Genomic DNA, 5,874 nt, shown 5'->3' on the forward strand with positions numbered 1-5,874 from the left:
CAGTTTGCTACTGGGCACAATTCAAAGTGCTGGCATTAGCCTATAAAGCCCTAAACGGTTCTGGCCCAACTTACCTGTCCGAAGGCATCTCCTCCTATGAACCAGCTAGGACATTAAGATCATCTGCGGGGGGCCCTGCTCTTGGTCCCACCTGCATCACAGGCACGCCTGGTGGGGACGAGAGACAGGGTCTTCTCAATGGTGGCCCCTCGGCTATGGAACACCCTTCCTACAGATATTAGATCAGACCCCTCCCTACTCGCATTTTGGAGGAAAGTGAAGACCTGGTTGTTCAAGCAGGCATTTGATTAGGCAGTGTAATGAATATAGGAACACGGAATAACGGATGATGAGATTGGATTTTGATTCTACTGATGAGACGCTAATGATTTGTTATACTGATGCTTAATTGTTTATTATGCTACTGTTTTAACGGTCCCTTATTTGTTTTTATGATGTTTAGCATTGAATTTTTGCTGTTGTTAACCGCTTTGAGTCGCCTAAGGGCTGAGAAAAGCGGTATATAAATGACGTAAATAAATAAATAAATAAATAAATAAATAAATAAATAAATAATATTTGATGTATATAGAGAGAGACAGCATGACAATGACAAAATGATGAAAATACTAACCTACTAACACTTTAAATGAAAGTTGTAGAAGCTTCTTTGTAGATATTAATAAGAAAAGTTTTAATGTGAAATAATCTGCTATGATTATTATTCGAAAACATGCAAATGTGAGTAGATCAATAGGTACCGCTCCGGCGGGAAGGTAACGGCGCTCCATGCAGTCATGCCGGCCACATGACCTTGGAGGTGTCTACGGACAACGCTGGTTCTTCGGCTTAGAAATGGAGATGAGCACCATACCCCAGAGTCAGACATGACTGGACTTAATGTCAGGGGACTACCTTTACCTTTACCTTAATCTGCTATGAAATATTTGGTTTAATTTCCATTGAAGAAAAATCGGAAAAGAATACAAGGAGACAATGTGAGAAGACAGAAGACTAGGAGATGGAACAATGGCTTTAAACTACAGGAAGGGAGATTCCATCTGAACATTATGAAGAACTTCCTGACTGTGAGAGCTGTTCAGCTGTGGAACTCTCTGCTCCGGAGTCTGGTGGAGCCTCCTTCTTTGGCTGGATAGCCATCTGTTGGGAGTGCTTTGAATGTGATTTCCCTGCTTCTTGGCAGGGGGTTGGACTCCAAGGCCCATGCATGTCTAATAGCTGGTTTGCTTTATAGCAACTTCCTGTTTTATTGCTTTTTTACACCTTCGCTTTTCCCACAGCTTCCTAACCCACCGACACTTTTTTTCTTTTCTCATTCTTCCTTCCATCATACCATGTAATTGATGATGATGATCATCATCATCATCATATTTAATTACTTATTAATCGCCCTCCATCCGAGAATGCTCTAGGTCAGGGGTCCTCAAACTAAGGCCCGGGGGCCGGATACGGCCCTCCAAGGTCATTTACCCGGCCCTCGCTCAGGGTCAACCTAAGTCTGAAATGACTTGAAAGCACACAACAACAACAACAATCCAATCTCATCAGCCAAATGCAGGCCCACACTTCCCACTGAAATACTATATTTTAAAGTGTTTTTGCACTACAAATAAAATATGTGCAGTGTGCATAGGAATTCATTCATTTTTTTCAAATTATAATCCGGCCCTCCAACAGTTTGGGGGACTGTGACCTGGCCCTCTGTTTAAAAAGTTTGTGGACCCTTGCTCTAGGTGATTTACAGCTAAATTGTACAAGATAAAATACATATATACAGAATTTAAAAATTAACAGAGATCAAATGCTCTAGTAAAAAGCCAGGACTTAAGTGCGAGAGTAAAAGGCCCTAAGTCACGCATGGCTCTCATATAGGGCGGCAAGGAATTCCATAAGGCAGGGGCAGAAATAGAAAAAGCCCTGCGTCTGGTACTTTCCAAGTGTACATTGTATTGTTGTTGTTATGTTTTATGATGCATTTGGGTTTGGCCTCTTGTAAGCCGCACCGAGTCCTACGGGAGATGGTAGCGGGGTATAAATAAAGGTTTATTATTATTATTATTATTATTATTATTATTATTGTGTCCAATTCTGGGCACCACAATTCAAGAGAGATATTGACAAGCTGGAATGTGTCCAGAGGAGGGCGACTAAAATGATCAAGGGCCTGGAGAACAAGCCCTATGAGGAGCGGCTTAGGGAACTGGGCATGTTTAGCCTGAAGAAGAGAAGGCTGAGAGGAGATATGATAGCCATGTATAAATATGTGAGAGGAAGCCACAGGGAGGAGGGAGCAAGCTTGTTTTCTGCTTCCTTGGAGACTAGGACGCGGAACAATGGCTTCAAACTACAAGAGAGGAGATTCCATCTGAACATTAGGAAGAACTTCCTGACTGTGAGAGCCGTTCAGCAGTGGAACTCTCTGCCCCGGAGTGTGGTGGAGGCTCCTTCTTTGGAAGCTTTTAAGCAGAGGCTGGATGGCCATCTGTCAGGGGTGATTTGAATGCAATATTCCTGCTTCTTGGCAGGGGGTTGGACTGGATGGCCCATGAGGTCTCTTCCAACTCTTTGATTCTATGATTCTATGATTATTATTATCTCACTTTCATTTAATCCAAGTGAATGGATATACCTGAATGTAGAATACCAATACAGAGATTAGAAACATAAGATTTAAGGGTTGTTGTAGGTTTTTCCGGGCTATATGGCCATGTTCTGGCCATGTTCCGGAAAAACCTACAACAACCCATGGATTCCAGCCATGAAAGCCTTCGACAATACATAAGATTTAAGCTTTAGAAATTCAAAAATATTTTACATTGTGTTGATACTTCTGCAAAAGTTTTTGTATGCCATGCTCCTTTGTAAACAGGAGGTCCACCCACCCAGTCTGTTTCATAGAAGACACTCATCCCTCTTCCCATTTTTAATCCCACAGAATCTTTTAAGAGTGGTAAGGCAAAAAGATGGGTGACTAATCATAGATGACCCAGTGAGCTTTACAGACAAGTGAAGATTTCACTCTGTGAAGTTTCCTCTGGCTCTATTCATTATGCTACTCTGCTATGGCTACCTTTTTTCCATCAATATTTCTTGCAGATATAAGACAGGATGTTTTCCCTTCTCTTTACATAACATTTGTGCAGTGTTGCAACAGTCAAAGTGGAAATTTGAGACCTGGAAAATTAATATAGGAAAGTACTCAGTGGTTTTAGTACCTTGCAGTGCTGTTTTGCGCGTGAATTTAGCCAGCTTCTTGTGACCTTCCGATTAAGCAAAGTCTGTAAATGCCATTTAATTTCAAAACAAAGATGTTGCACAGACCATGTACAACTATACTTAGGCTGTAGTTTTATACCTACTCATCTGAATCTAATTTAAACCTTTTTATGCCCATGGCAGGAGAAATTAGATTAAAATGGCTATACTATCCCAGAGGCTTTTCATTTTGAGAGTGAGACACTGAGATGAAAGTATGAGCAGGGGCGGCTTGACCCATTACGCAAAGTAAGCCTTTGCAGTATAGGTGATTTGCCCAGGGGCGCTCTTGAGGTGCTCTTGAGGGAAAATAGACCTTGACATATGCGAGTTGTAGTTACTGGGATGTATAGTTCACCTATAATCAAAGAGCATTCTGAACTCCACCAATGATGGAATTGGGCCAAATATGGCACACAGAACTCCCACGATGATCAGAAAAAAAAAATTAATCATCAGAAAGGAGAATTTGTATTCAGCCATGGTGATCATGAGATTACATTATATCCTTGAAAAAAGACTTTATGTGCTGTCTTTCCTTGCAACGTTTTGAACATGCTTGGCTTTTCATAGTTCTTTGCTGAGCCAGTTAGTCTTGAATGGGAGGCCTGTTGTGCGAAGAAAATACTGCCAAGCGAGCTTGATGGAAAAGGTGAAGTAGTCGATAGATGAATGGCAGAGCAGTTGGAGAGGCTGGATCAAGTTTCACTATGATGAACCACAGCATGACAGCAGCCAAGAGTGTCTTTTTGTAGGGAATTGTACGGAGCTGGCCTACTAAAGATCCTACCACTCTTCTCAGCTGTGCTAATACTGTCAACATCTTTTGAGATGCCAAACCCAATTGCTGTTTCCATGCCACGTCTGGTGGATCCTCAGGAACCAGGCACTCCTCTTGTTGCCGTAACCATAGATGCTTTTTCTCCTCAGTGCTCTCATGTGCTTCTGCTTGCTGATCCCCGCTCAGCGCTTTGCAGCCTTGGAGCAGTCCCTCCGCCTCTGCCAAGTGCCCAAGAGGCAACAGCACATGGAAGAGATACAGCTGGACCAAGAGGCCATAACTGGGCAAGTGCTGGTTGGTGGAGGAACGCAGCCAATCGCAGCCGATTTCTAGCATCACTTGAGGTTCTTCCACTTTGCTATGTAGAAGGATGCAAAGCTCCAGGATTTTAGGCGGCCAACACTCAGGGTCCTGGTAATATTGAAGAATCCAAGGAAGAACATCCCTCCACAGATCCATCCATATATTAGAAACCAACACTTTCTAATTACTTTATTTTCCAGATCACCAGACTGGGCCACAGGAACACCTGGCAGGGGACAGCTAGTTCTTCAATACAAATGCATTTACTTAGCCTTCAAATAATCACTTTTTCTACTATTAGCTGCTAAAGGGTGTATATATTTTCTGGTATACCCTGAATTGGTGTAGTTATAAATTATGAAAAAGAAATGTTTGGACACAATTAACTGTTGTCCTCTAAACTCAGAAGGCATCATTATTAGCAGGTCATGTTGACTTTCAAGTTGGAGCATATGCTAATGAACATTCTGCACCCAAAGAAATTCTGGACCCATTTCAGGTAATGTGTTGTGTTTCTTTGAGGTCAAGTGTTACTTTGTGTCCCAATAATTGTAATCATGATAGTGGTAGACATATATGTTCTGTTTTTCATAGTCAGAAATAAGCCATAGCATTATTGATGCATTTTATTATTCATACTAGCTGTGCCCTGCCACGCGTTGCTGTGGCCTATAGTAAAACTTATCAAAGTTGAGGTAGATATCTGGACCATTATGAAAGAGAGGTACCTACCTATTCCTTCCCCCTTTTCCTCCCCCTTTCTCTCCTTTCTTCCTTCTCTACCTCTTTCTTTCTTTCACTACTTGGTTTCATCCTTCTCTCTTTCCTTCATTCCCTCCCCCTTTCTTCCTTTGCCTTTCTTCCCTCCCTGTTTGCTTCCTTCTTTCACTTTTTATTTCCTTTTATTTCACCACCATCATAACAATAACAATAATGCAATGCATTGCCTCTGGGACCTGACACCTCTCCCATTCCCCCTAAAAGGGTCTCAGAGGAACAATAGCATAATAATAATAATAATAATAATAATAATAATAATAATAATAATAGAAATAACAACCTTTACCCGCCACGTGTTGCTGTGGCCAATCTTCCCTCTTTCTCTCCTTCTTTCCCTCCTTCCCTCCTTCCTTCCTTCCCTCCCATCTTTCCTTCTCCTCTTCTTTCTCTATCTCTTTCCTTCCTTCCCCCTTTTTCTTTCTTTTCTGCTGTCTCTCTTTCCTTTCCTTCCATCTTTCCTTTTCTTTCCTTTTCTTCTTCCTTCTTTCTCTAACTTTCCTTCCTTCCCCCTTTTTCTTTACCTCCCTTTCTCTTTCTTCCTTCTTTCCTTCCTTCCTGTCTTTCCTAGATTTTGACAGGGCGGGAAGGGGCGGGGTGGGGTTTGGAGGTGGCGTGAAGTAAAAGGAGGTAAGATTGGGGCAGGGGAGTGATGGAGCGTGGGGTTGCGTGTGTGTGTGCAGCGGCGGGGGGAGTGATGGAGCGTGGGGTTGCGTGTGTGTGTGCGGCGGCGGGGG

General features: G+C 42.4%; 1 pseudogene; it reads right to left on the reverse strand.

The window, feature by feature from the left end:
- Positions 1–3,736: 3,736 nt before the first annotated feature.
- On the reverse strand, positions 3,737–4,516 carry LOC132773441 (peroxisome assembly protein 26 pseudogene; annotated as a pseudogene).
- Positions 4,517–5,874: the final 1,358 nt, after the last annotated feature.

The sequence above is a fragment of the Anolis sagrei genome, chromosome 4, assembly GCF_037176765.1.
Source record: "Anolis sagrei isolate rAnoSag1 chromosome 4, rAnoSag1.mat, whole genome shotgun sequence".
Lineage (NCBI taxonomy): Eukaryota > Metazoa > Chordata > Lepidosauria > Squamata > Dactyloidae > Anolis > Anolis sagrei.